The 15,000-nt window shown below is 44.3% G+C and overlaps 1 pseudogene; it reads left to right on the top strand.

Annotated features, from left to right (window-relative positions):
* Nucleotides 1-15,000, top strand: part of LOC125310953 — a 162,665-nt pseudogene that overhangs the window by 77,794 nt on the left and 69,871 nt on the right.

Genomic DNA, 15,000 nt, shown 5'->3' with positions numbered 1-15,000 from the left:
TTTAAATTAAGTAGCCTTATCGTGAGCCTACCAGCATGTTTTCTCCAGTGTGCACAAAGAAAGTAGAATAGGGTACAGCGCAAGTTGACCTGGATGATTCATCTCCCCATGTCACGCCTCAAGTGCAGAGCCTGTAGGCTACTACAAATCTGCAACCTATGAGCCCAGCTGCCAGTATTGGAGGAGGCCTAAACATCTCGTAGATGAGACTGACTGGGTTATTTTATTTCAATATTATAAATAAAACACATAGTCATTGTAGCCCACCATTCAGGGAATATGCATTTAAAAGAGAGACAGATTATGGAGTGATATGACTCAGAAATGCTCGCAATGGAAAAGCGAGATGTTCAGAACGTGAAGAGCTAAAAACTTCTACAAGCTCAGTAACATCCACAGCGAAAAAAAGAAGAAAAATAGTCTGAAAACCAGATGTGTAAGCAAGCAAGCAAGTTTGGCGGTTGTTGTTAAAAAAATGTGAACATGCACGTTGCACTGTTAGCGGTGGGTTACAGTGCATAAAGTAGCCTATATGTGAATGACTTGTTATTTTATTAAGGATTTCTTTTTTTTTGCAAAAAAATAAATTACAATAGGGCGTTAATTAGTAGGCTAAATAGTAGCATGTTGAAATTATGTGCCAAATTATGCTTTTTATTACAATGATAAATTGTAGGTTACAGGCGATGTGCATTTTATTTGAGACTGTTTTCTTAGACAGAGACCGAGTTTGCTGCTGATATTCTGGGGATAGGCTACAACATAGCCAATGTAGGACTTTAGCCTTTAAGATATTTGCTGCATTGGATCAGTCTTTCTAGAACAGGCAAGAGCTTTCCTAGCCTCACGCCAGCAGCCAAGATCACCCATATACATTTAAAACAACCAGCGGGATGGCGCATGGGTGCGGTTTTGAAAATTGAAAAAAAACCGTTGGTGCGGATGGATGATACATTTTGCTGTGCGGCGCGATTCTAACACGCACACACTCACAAACACACAATACACAATACACACACTCACACACACACACACACAGACATACACGATTAGTTTTGATGACAGGTTTGTGTGTTAGTGTCTATACATATCTGTTCGCGCGTAGATGTATGCGTGTGTGTGTGTGTGTGTGTGTGTGTGTGTGTGCGCGCGCATGTATGTGCGTGTGAATTACACAGGATGAGGCTACATGTACAGCTGAACCCCTGAACTTGATTTTCTCGGAAGGATAAAGCATTTTATGGAGAGTGTGTGTGTGTGGATCAGAGCAACAAAGACAGATAAGATTGTTTTCTCTCATGCACACACACACACACACACACACAAGCATCTGAGGCACAGCCAACTTAGAGTCCAAGTAAACAGATAAGATTGTTTTCTCTCATGCACACACACACACAAGCATCTGAGGCACAGCCAACTTAGAGTCCAAGTAAACAGATAAGATTGTTTTCTCTCATGCACACACACACACACACACACACACACAATAAACAAGCATCTGAGGCAATACACACAACTTAGAGTCCAAGTAAACAGATAAGATTGTTTTCTCTCATGCACACACACACACACACAAGCATCTGAGGCACAGCCAACTTAGAGTCCAAGTAAACAGATAAGATTGTTTTCTCTCATGCACACACACACACAAGCATCTGAGGCACAGCCAACTTAGAGTCCAAGTAAACAGATAAGATTGTTTTTTCTCATGCACACACACACACACACACACAAGCATCTGAGGCACAGCCAACTTAGAGTCCAAGTAAACAGATAAGATTGTTTTCTCTCATGCACACACACACACACACACAAGCATCTGAGGCACAGCCAACTAGAGTCCAAGTAAACAGATAAGATTGTTTTCTCTCATGCACACACACACACAAGCATCTGAGGCACAGCCAACTTAGAGTCCAAGTAAACAGATAAGATTGTTTTTTTCTCATGCACACACACACACACACACACAAGCATCTGAGGCACAGCCAACTTAGAGTCCAAAAGTAAACAGATAAGATTGTTTTTCTCTCATGCACACACACACACAAGCATCTGAGGCACAGCCAACTTAGAGTCCAAGTAAACAGATAAGATTGTTTTCTCTCATGCACACACACACACAAGCATCTGAGGCACAGCCAACTTAGAGTCCAAGTAAACAGATAAGATTGTTTTCTCTCATGCACACACACACACACACAAGCATCTGAGGCACAGCCAACTTAGAGTCCAAGTAAACAGATAAGATTGTTTTCTCTCATGCACACACACACACACACAAGCATCTGAGGCACAGCCAACTTAGAGTCCAAGTAAACAGATAAGATTGTTTTCTTCTCATGCACACACACACACAAGCATCTGAGGCACGCCAACTTAGAGTCCAAGTAAACAGATAAGATTGTTTTCTCTCATGCACACACACACACACACAAGCATGAGAGGCACAGCCAACTTAGAGTCCAAGTAAACAGATAAGATTGTTTTCTTTCTCATCATCACACACACACACACAAGCATCTGAGGCACAGCCAACTTAGAGTCCAAGTAAACAGATAAGATTGTTTTCTCTCATGCACACACACACACACACACAAGCATCTGAGGCACAGCCAACTTAGAGTCCAAGTAAACAGATAAGATTGTTTTCTCTCATGCACACACACACACACACACAAGCATCTGAGGCACAGCCAACTTAGAGTCCAAGTAAACAGATAAGATTGTTTTCTCTCATGCACACACACACACAAGCATCTGAGGCACAGCCAACTTAGAGTCCAAGTAAACAGATAAGATTGTTTTCTCTCATGCACACACACACACACACACAAGCATCTGAGGCACAGCCAACTTAGAGTCCAAGTAAACAGATAAGATTGTTTTCTCTCATGCACACACACACACACACAAGCATCTGAGGCACAGCCAACTTAGAGTCCAAGTAAACAGATAAGATTGTTTTCTCTCATGCACACACACACACAAGCATCTGAGGCACAGCCAACTTAGAGTCCAAGTAAACAGATAAGATTGTTTTCTCTCATGCACACACACACACAAGCATCTGAGGCACAGCCAACTTAGAGTCCAAGTAAACAGAGAGAGTGTGTGTGTGTGTGTGTGTGTGTGTAGAAATGTTTGGCATGAGAACAAGTTGTATGACTGTGTGTGGTTCCTAATTGGCGTGGCTCTATGTGAGTCTGGATGTCTCTCTCTGCGTTGATGGTGTGTGTGTGTGAGAGACATGCTCTTCTCCTCCTTCCTGTTCTTGTACTAACAGTGTGCTCTCCTGTTTTCTCTGTCCTCTTCCCTCATTCCTCTCTCTCTCCCTCTCTCTCTCCCTCCCTCCTTCTCTTCCCTCTCTCCCTCTCCCTCCCTCCCTCTTTCTCTCTCTTTCTCTCCCTCCTTCTCTTCCCTCTCTTTCTCTCTCTCTCTCTACTCTCTCCCCTCTCTCTCTCTCTCTCCCTCCTTCTCTTCCCTCTCTCTCATTCCTCCTCTCCTCTTCCTATCTGATTTTCTTCTCTGCTTTTCCTGCTCTCTCTCTCCTCTCTCTCTCTCTCCCTCCTTCTCTTCCCTCTCTCTCTCCCTCCTCCCTCCTTCTCTTCCCTCTCTCTCTCCCTCCCTCTCTCTGGATATATATTCTCTCCCTCCGCCTCAGTCTGGCTACAAGGTTAGTAGAATCTTTCTGTCTTTCACTAAAAGTCAGTGTCTTTCTTTCTCTCTTTCTTCTGCACTTCTTTCTTTTCTCCTCTTTTGCATCCCTTGCCTGCTGAACACACATGCAAGAATCGACACACACACACACACACACCCAAACACACACACACACACACACCCAAACACACACACACGCTTTGACACACACACACCCAAACACACATGCTTTGACACACCCTTAAGGGTACTACATACTCGCCACTCCCGACCGGTAGCGCGACAGTGTGACGTCAAAATTGCGTCATTTCCTCTGTCGCACAAGAAATTTCAGCCTCGGCGCAGGCAGGTCGTGCACAGTTTTTTTTTTTTTCAGATCGCGACGACAAGCAGGATGAGCTTGAAGCCAAGATCAGGGAGCATACGTGCCTCTATACAGACATCAACCACATTCAGGCATTTTTGCCTAGCCCACATCTTAAATAAACATGGTGTTTGAATAGTCAGTTTGAGAAGAGAGGGAAATTAACCTGGCTAGGTTACTAGCGAGAGTTCGTGATTTTTAAATAGTCTGCTGGATAAGTTAATGAAGCTACCAGAGAGAGATGTAACACAGGGAATTAAGATGAAACAACTACCCAGGGACATGCCAATAATCCAGCAAAAGGTAACAAAGATATTTATTTTTAACCAAAGGATATCTGCTAAGACCTGAAAAAAATCTCTTTCCACCTTAGGAAATTACACAAACTCATCTCTCAGCACCAGCCAGCTAGCAAAAATTTGTCTCGGGATGAATAAATATCAATCTACAGTGGGTCCCGGTTAAGTTTGGACGGGTTCCTTCATGAATCAAGCACTCCATTTTCTTAGCAGAAATGGCACAAACTGCAGTTGACACAAACAACCACAAGGTGTCACTTGGGAGTTCTGCCACTACTATTTTTGATGCGACTTGACTTACTGCTTCCATGACGCAGCGGGGGCACGGGAACTTAAATTGATCACGGTAGTTTAAGCTTACACTTGACAAAACATTCTAGTATGAAAATGTAGATGCAATTGTTGTTAAATGGTGCAGCTCCTTTAAGAAAGCTTACCGGTGCAGGGATGGAGAGAGAGAAAGCCGCAGAGGATAGGCCTATGTGTGTTAGAACTTAGCGTGTGGAAAAGTAAAATGCTGTTGAGACTGGAGCTAGTCATATTCAAAATAATGCAAAAATAAATCCGCCAGATAAAACCAATTATCCTCATTCATTGCAACCTCAGCATGCCTGCTTGCCGACGCTCAAACAAAAGATATCAAAGCCTTTTATGCGTTTGAATGTAGCACGAAAAAATGTTTAAACAGCTGGACAAATGATTTAGTTAATTGATTAGCCTGTACACCAGCAATTGTTGAACATTTACCTGTACAAGTACATTGACAGTAGCCAAGCCTAAAAGCATGTTGTAGAAATTTCACTTAAATTGCAACCGCAACATGCCTGCTTGCCGACGCTCAAACGACAACGTAAAAAAGATATCAAAGCAACAAGAGGGTTGAGTCTGAATTACACTGAGTTTTAGACACTTTTTGAAGTTTTTGAAGTTAAGAAATATTTTAAAAAAAAAAAAAAAAAAAAAGGTCATTCTTCAATCTCCTTCACTGACGCCTATGGAAAAGGCTTAACGTCCCAAAACAACGATCAATGATCATCAAATTTCTCTCTCATATTGCTCCTCATAACCACCTATAAAAAAGTGTTTTTTCTTTTCTTTTTGAGCACGTCCGAATCCCAGGACATAACGCACTGGACCTTATAATAGGCTCGAGATATAATTCAAAGGGGGCAGATATGGGCCTATTGCACTTAAAACTTAAAAAGATTGAACGAAGCTTCCCGAACTTTGAAATTGCGATCAGTGACTGGCATCGGGTGAACGAAGCTTTTTGAAGTTGAACAGGTTATTAAAAACTATTTGCGCACCTTCTATGAATTGAAAAAGACGTTATAGGCTACCTGCAAACTGGCCTATGATTTCATTGCTGAGTTTGCGGCAATGCAAGAAATTATTTTTTTTTCCTTGAGTCAGGATATGGCGAGTCAGTGTCATTTATTTGTCCAATGTTAGCCTACAGACCATTACATCTTATCAATAGTCAGCACAATGATTCATGCCCAATTAATTCCCCTGTTAAAGTGTTCGCCTTTGTTACACTATTTGGTTTCGTGATGTAGCCTATGATAAACACCATATGGCCAAATGTGACTCAGCTAATGTTATAGGCTATACAATTGAATTTCCCCTCTTTAAGACAAGCTGGTGTAGCTTATTAGACTAGGCTACTATTAAAATACACCGACGGTAGCCTTGGCTATGTGTAAAGTAAGCTATCGCATGATTTCATGCACGTAAGTGAAAAGGGCCTTGCATCTGTCAAGTTCAAGACAGGGCCTCGCATCCCCCCTTGCGACGCCCCTGCAGCTCCTCCTAAGACAGCGAGGAAAAAGTTAAAATACCGATAAACCCGGGAAAAGTTGACAGGTTTGTTTTGGTCCCGTGATTATTTAGAAATTGTGCAAACGACAGCCTTTTCAAGGCATTTCAAGGAAGGTGTCGTTATGCAAGCTCCCCAAATTGACCCAGTAGCCTAAGCATCAATAAATTGTTGGGAATGGGGAGGGTCATGCGTTTTATCACTTTGGAGGGTCATAGAAAAATTTCTTGCTGGCGCAGGGAGGGTCATGTCTTATTTGACTAACGCTCCCAAAACTCCTCCGTAGCCCCTTAAATAAATAAACTAACAGTCCCTAATTGATTAATAGCCTAGGCCTACACCAGCAATTGTTGAACATTGACCTGTACAGGACATTGACAGTAGCCCAGCCTAACAAGCAAATGTTGCAAAAGACATCAAAAGGCTAATTAATCAGAAATAAATAATGTAATCTGCATCGCTTTATTTAATAAACTGCAAACAACAAGAGGATTGAGTTTGCTGTGAGGCCAAAACCCAAGAGCCTATCTGTTAAGGCAGTTGCTAGGCTATATGGTAACGAGCTGTGTGTGCGCCTGGAAAGACGATAGAAGATGCTTTCTGAATAGCATAGCGAAGACGGCTCTGGTCATCCCATACCCCCACTTCCAGTAGCCTACCATTATGAAGGCCTGGGAGTAGCCTAAACGACTTCGTTGCCGTTTTGGGACATTGCTTTTCACGTTAAGCCCCCTCCCCATCCCCTTCTTTCACAAGCAGTGGGGAGCTGCTGGGCACAAAGTAACACTTTTTGGCTTTGGTTAAATATTTCTAAAATCATTTGAGTTTCACTAGTCACATGTTTTAACAAGCAACACTTTTTATTGAACTACATAACAGACGTGTGCTGAAATTTGACTTTATTTTCCATACGGAGAATTAACATATGCAGAGTCTAACCAAGGTCAATCTTGGCAAAAAAAGCCCTCAAACCTGAAAACACATGAGGCAAAAGTGCAAAACATCACAAAACTAACTAAACTAACACGCGCATGTTTTTGTATTGCAATCATTGCAGCGTTACAACTAACCCCACTGGGTCACGTTTCTTTTAAGATAAGATAGCTCCTATGTGTTGACTACATGTTTCAAAAAGGTGTTAATTTTTAGCCTACAAGACGATTATTAGTCAGTGAGCTGCACCCACAACTCCGTAATCGAAAGACAAGTAGCCTACCACCTATTTACTTTGATGCCTTCAAAAGACGTTGTGCTGTAGATCTACGTGAAAACACGTCCATACCGGACTGAACATTTGTCTGTGAAACACCGTCTCATAGTAATGTGGTTAACTGACCAATAGCCTATGTCCCGATCAACCATCTGCAACTAGTAAAAAAGTCCATTTTACATTTAACCCCGCGTTACTTTGTGCCCCGTGCTCCCCTGCAGCTTTCTGAAGCGGTGTTTCTGAAGCTGTAGGCCTAACACATACCACCCTGACGTGAAAAAGCTTAACGTAGCTTATGTCCCAAAACGGCAACAGGTCGTTTTACTCCGTATGCGCTCATTATAAAGAACGTTTAACGTGACACAAAAACAGCTATCAATTAATCACCAAACGTCTTATAAACAAGTCTTGCCAGCAGCAACACCTTGCAATTTATACGGCTCTGCTCCTGCCTAAATTCGAACTCAGAACTGCCTGAAAGTTGCAGACCTGTTCTGGAAATACGTGCATTAACCCACTCGACCGTCAGACAACGCTATCTGCTTCGAGTAGGCCTATTGGGTAGGACTGTAGCCTACACTGGTTGCTGTGGCACAGTCTTGAGTGACCGAATTCGTTTTTCTCGGTCATATGAATGCTGTCATTTTGTTAACATTACTGTTAAGGAGATGCTGTAGGCAAAGTCTATATTTCAACCTCGTTAGTGTAGTATAAAAAACAGAACTATTCACGAGGTTTCTGGGCAGCATATTTATGTTCTGTTAGCAAGCGGACTTAGTATAAAAAACAGAACTATTCACGAGGTTTCTGGGCAGCATATTTATGTTCTGTTAGCAAGCGGACTTCTCATGACTGCCGACAAAGTAGCCTACTGCCAGCTGACGAAGCTCTCATTTTAAAACATTACTGAGAGACAGGCACTGTACAATCACGAAATCTTGCCACTGAATCCAAAGTTATGTTTAACATTATGTACAAAGCTTATAGGCTACAGTGGACTAGCATGTTGCAGGGGCTGCTAAAAACACAGAGAAACAAACTGAAAACTCGGCCAATCACAGCCCTTGCTCGCCAATCACAGCCTCTTGCTGTCGGTTCGACCCGCAGAACGCCACAGCGGACTATGCTGCCCCCAAGCGGCTGTAGTTGTACTTACATTTCACCCAGCTGCGTGAATCACCTTGATCGTGAATGAAGTGTCAATTTTTAACTGGGACCCAGTGTATCTATCTAGCTGTTGTGAATGTGTGGACTGCAGGCAGACAAACAGACAGCAGGCAGACTTAGACTAGACTAGACTTAGACTTCTTTAATGTCCATAAAACTTACATAACATAAAATGGAAAATTGTCTTTGACAGTGGCATAAAGACATACAACAAGCACACACACACACACACACATCACAGACAACACTATGCACAATAACAAACTTATTACAAAGTAGACAAACACAGACAAACACGCCACTGCAGAGGGTCAGCACTCACGCATGCGCCCCTCCACCAAGTAGGCTAGATAGACAGCAGACAGACAGACAGCAGACATGCAGACAGCAGACATGCAGACACAGACATGCAGACACAGACATGCAGACACAGACATGCAGACACAGACATGCAGACACAGACATGCAGACACAGACATGCAGACACAGACATGCAGACACAGACATGCAGACACAGACATGCAGACACAGACATGCAGACAGACAGCAGACAGCAGACATGCAGACACGCAGACAGACAGCAGACATGCAGACAGACAGCAGACATGCAGACACAGACATGCACACAGACATGCAGACACAGACATGCAGACACAGACATGCAGACACAGACATGCAGACAGACAGCAGACATGCAGACAGACAGCAGACATGCAGACAGACATGCATGTGAATGTGCAGACTGCAGGCTGCTTTGCGTTGGAGTGCAGGTTTTGAAAGGTGACTTGTTCCAACGTCCAACTATCTCACACACACACACACACACACACACACACACACATAAAGGCCTTTATTGGTCATTTGATGTGAAAGTGAAATGAATGGCGGTCTCTTAATGGTCCCTAATTTGTGCCCCTGCCATAGGTGGTATGCTTTCCAAACACTCGTATGCCCCCTACACACACACACACACACACACACACACACACGCACGCGCTTTACGTTCCTGCCTCCTTGGTGGAAACACATAACCTGACTCTCGCCAGATGAATTTAAAGCTCCGCTTAGCTCCACTCATCCATCTGGAACCAATCGATTGAGTGGTGCTTCAGAAGGCTGGGCCTAATCAAAAATGCTTGCATATGATTGAATAAGCCACTTGTCCGTCATCTATTGACGTGCTACTTCAACCACTCACATGAAGCCAACCCGTGGCGCTAATAACAGTCTCACAGTCGCTTCTCGGCTATGTCACATCTATGAAACTCCGCCCTGCGGCCCTGATTGGCTGAACCATAAAATTCGGTTTGCAGAAATCACTCTCAATGGAAGAGGTCCCAGATGGATGTGAGTGAAGCTAGGCGGAGCTAAGTGGAACGAAATTCATCTGGCTAGGGTCAGGTTAGGAAACACAGACACAGGGAGTTCTATTTGCCCTGCCAAGCCCAGTCAGACCCGGCCGATTACGCTGCGTGTGTGTGTGTGTGTGTGTGTGTGTCAATGTGTGTGTGTGTATTATTATTGTGTGTGCGCGTCAAGCGTGTGTGCGTGCATTTGTGTGTTTATGCGTGTGTGTGTGTGTGTGTGTGGTTAGGGGTGTTAGTTTTGGACTATCAGAGGGCTCCACACGATTAACTGTGACATATGAAGGGAATCTACCAAAGGAAGAGGGTGTGTTCAAGAGTGTGTGTGTGTGTGTGTGTGTGTGTGTGTGTGTGTGTGTGAGTGTGTAGGCCTATGTATGTGATTCTATGTGAGTGTATCTGTGTGTATGCTTGTGTGTGTGTGTGTGTGAAAGGTACAATAAAAGCAAATCAAATATGATGATATATGAAGATGATATGGTAGCTACTGCTGGTAGAGATTTGTGAGAATTTTCCTTCAATTCAGTTTCAGTTAAGTTTAGTGTGTTCATTGTTTGCAGTCACCTGTCACCATTTGAAAGGTCTTTCACTCACAAACACTCACACACTCACACACACACACACACGCAAACACACTCTCTCTCTCTCTCACACACACACACACACACACACACACACACACACGCACACTCGGGAGCTTCTCAAATGTGAGTGTTTGTCAGTCAGTCAGACTGTTCTATATTCTCACTAACAAACTGTGGTTCCCAAACGTGTGTGTGAGTGTGTGAGTGAGTGAGTGACAGAATGAGTTTTCTTAGAGCTGCTCCTTGATGTTCAAAGCTTAGAGGGTGTGGAGGAAAACGGGACTGTCTTCTGCTCCCAGCGACACACACACACTCACATGGATACACACACTCACACACACACACACACACACACACACACACACACACACACACACACACACTCACATGGATACACACACTCACTCACACACACACTCATTCACACATATGAATACACACACACACACACACACACACTCACATGGATACACACACTCACTCACACACACACTCATTCACACATATGAATACACACACACACACACACACACACACACTCACATGGATACACACACTCACTCACACACACACTCATTCACACATATGAATACACACACACACTCACATGGATACAGACACTCACTCACACACACACTCATTCACACATATGAATACACACACACACACACACACACACACATGGATACAGACACTCACTCACACACACACACACACACACATACACACAGACGACATCAAATAATACACACACATACTTGCATACTTGCATCTCAAAGCTGTCTAAAATATTTATGATGCGTCATGCTCAGTGCAGTATGAAGACTACAGCAGAACTCTTCTCGTGTGTGTGTGTGTGTGTGTGTGTGTGTGTGTGTCCAGAGACGGCTATATAAATACAGCTAATTGAGCTCAATCCGTTCAGTCTAATATTTACCTCAGGAAAGACCCGGCTTCTCATGTGTGCTAATGATTTATTCACATCATAATAATACATACACACACACACACACACACACACCACCCTCCACACACACACACACACACACACACACCCTCCCACACACACACACACACACACACAAACACACACACACACACAAACACACACACACACACCCTCCCCACACATACACACACACACCTACACACCTACACACACACACACCCCCCCCCACACACACACACATACCCACACAGACACACCCCATCCCCACAAACACACACCCACACACACACACACACACACCCACACTCACACACCCCATCCCCACAAACCCCCCACACACACACACACACACACATAAATAAAGTATGTACAGAGAAAGATGTTTGTTTTCTGCACTAATGTTACAAGGCCAGGTTAAATTGGGACAGAAGAAGTGCAGAAATGTTTCCTTTGAGTGTGTGTGTTTTAATGACTGATGCACTGATGCACACACTCTTAGACACACATACATTCACACAATTGCACTCATAGACACACACACTCTTACACACACACAACACACACAACACACGCAACACACGCTCACACAAATGCACTCTTAGACACACACACACACACACCCATTCACACAATTGCACTCATAGACACACACACTCTTAGACACACACACAACACACACACTTACACAAATGTGCGTGCGTGCGTGCGTGCGTGTGTGTGTGTGTTCTGCTGGGCAGAGTGCAGAAATGTGTGTTCCGCTACAGTCTGCTTTTAGCCAAAGGAAAATGTTAATGTTGGAAAGCAAGAAATAGACGTGCTACTCTGTCCGGCCGTAAATTACCCCTCCGTCTCATGGGCACACACACGCACACACACACACACATGGGCACACACACACACACACACACACACATGTCTGACTGTCCTGTGACTGTGTGTGTGTGTGTGTGTGTGTGTGTGCAGGCAGATGAAGGAGCAGGGTAAGAAGGTGGCCAATCTGAAGCACAAGGAGCAGGTGGAGAAGAGCAGGAACGCTCAGCTGCTTGAGGAGGTCCGCAAGAGGGAGGACAACATCAACGAGAGCTCCCAACAGGTCAAGGTGAGCCCCACACACACACACACACACACACACACACACACACACACACACACACACAACGAGAGCTCCCAACAGGTCAAGGTGAGCCCCCCCCACACACACACACACACACACACACACACACACACACAAGGCTCCCAACAGGTCAAGGTGAGCCCCCCCACACACACACACACACACACACACACACACACACACACACACAGCGAGAGCTCCCAACAGGTCAAGGTGAGCCACACACACACATTCACACACATACACTCCACACACACACACACACACACACACACAGCGAGAGCTCCCAACAGGTCAAGGTGAGCCCCACACACACACACACACACACAGCGAGAGCTCACAACAGGTCAAGGTGAGCCACACACACACACAGCGAGAGCTCACAACAGGTCAAGGTGAGCCACACACACACACACACACACACACACACACACACAGCGAGAGCTCCCAACAGGTCAAGGTGAGCCACACACACACACACACACACACACACACACACACACACACTTACACACACACTCACACACATACACACACAGACATACACAAAGAGCGCTCCCAACAGGTCAAGGTGAGACACACACGCACACACGCGCACACACACACGCACACACACACACGAGAGCTCCCAACAGGTCAAGGTAAGACATTTATTTTGAGTGCAGTCTTCGTCAGCTTAATGTAACAGTTTATACTCACTGACAGCACTGACAGGACCGACAGCACTGAGCGTGTTGGTGAACTAGTCAACAGCAGCTTTAGCAAACAGAACAGTCCAATGTTTTTCAGGATGCATTATACTTCCACCGGCAAACCATTAGCTAAATGTTAGCTCTGTGGCTAACTAGCTTAGCTCCTCTCAGTATGATCAGAAAATGAATGAGATGACAGTCGAAAGAGACAATTATAGAGCTGTCAATTTACTCAGTTTCACAAATACGACAACTATCAAATTAGCCTCCATCACTTAAACAATGCGAACGTTATTTTACCTTTGGATGTAACATTAAGTTGGTGACTAGTGGCTCTACGATTAACGTTAGCCTACGCTAAAAAACAATCAAGACCGATATAAACAATCTCAGCTTTAGGTTTCCAGAAGAAATGAGAATTACATTTCATGTGAAAATCATCCTACCCTGAACACAAACCACTTCAGAAAACTATGAAACACAAGCTGCAATTTGTTGTGGTTGTGTAGGCTAGGAAGTGAAACCATGTCAAGCAGCATGCGTGTCTTGCAGCAAGGAGATGCGCCATCTGGTGGACAAACCATATATTGACAATACTGGAAATCCAAATGGAGTATCAAAATTCGGTTTATTTCATTGTAAAACATTTATTGGTCGTTATAAATATAGTTTGGAAAATGCCTAATATCGGCCCGCCGATAAACCAGTCGGGCTCTAGTGTGTGTGTGTGTGTGTGTGTGTTGGTGAATTAGTGTGTGTGTGTGTGTGTTGGTGAATTAGTGTGTATGTGGTGTGTGTGTGTGTGTGTGTGTGTGTGCGTGTGTATGTGTATGTGTTAGTGAATTAGTGTGTATGTGTGTTTGCTCTGGGTCTCCCCTTGCTGTTTTTTGGTCTGTACTTGTTCTGTCGGGGTGTGGAAATATGTATGTGTGTGTGTGTGTGTGTGTGTGTGTGTGTGTGTGTGTGTGTGGGAGGTTGAGGTTGGATGTGACAGAGGAGTTGGGGGGCATGCTGGGTGAACCCAGGACACCAGGCCAGACACACACACACACACACACACACAGGCCAGGAGGACTCTCCCTTTAGCCTGGATGAGTCATGGCTCCTCACGTTTCAGATGATTCTTACCCCTCTCTGCACTCTGTCTCTCTCTCACACACACACACACACACACACACACACACACACGTACACGCACACATATACACACACACACACACACACACACACACACACACTTATATATTTATATATATATATATACACACACACACACTCACTCATACACACACCCAATACACACACTTATATATGCAAACACTTATACACACATATAAACACACAAACACACAATCAATGGCTCACAGGCCTAAAAGTCTGTCAGACTGTTTGTCTGTTTGTGAACGTGTTTTGGCTGTGTGTGTGTGTGTGTGTGTGTGTGTCATGGGGAGAGGCAGATCCAGCCGTCTCTACTGATTTGACTTCACATGTTTTGAGAGACATTTTCCCTGCTTGGAGTGTCATCACATATATGAGGTGTGAATCATTCACCAATCCCCACACACACACACAAACAGAGCCCTTCCGCACACACACACACAAACAGAGCCCTTCCCCACACACACACACAAACAGAGCCCTTCCGCACACACACACACAAACAGAGCCCTTCCGCACACACACACACAAACAGAGCCCTTCCGCACACACACACACAAACAGAGCCCTTCCGCACACACACACATTTTTTCTTTCGCTCACATACTGTACACCCA

The sequence above is a fragment of the Alosa alosa genome, chromosome 17 (assembly GCF_017589495.1).
Source record: "Alosa alosa isolate M-15738 ecotype Scorff River chromosome 17, AALO_Geno_1.1, whole genome shotgun sequence".
Taxonomy (NCBI): Eukaryota; Metazoa; Chordata; class Actinopteri; order Clupeiformes; family Clupeidae; genus Alosa; species Alosa alosa.
This window is presented reverse-complemented; position numbering and strand designations above follow the sequence as displayed.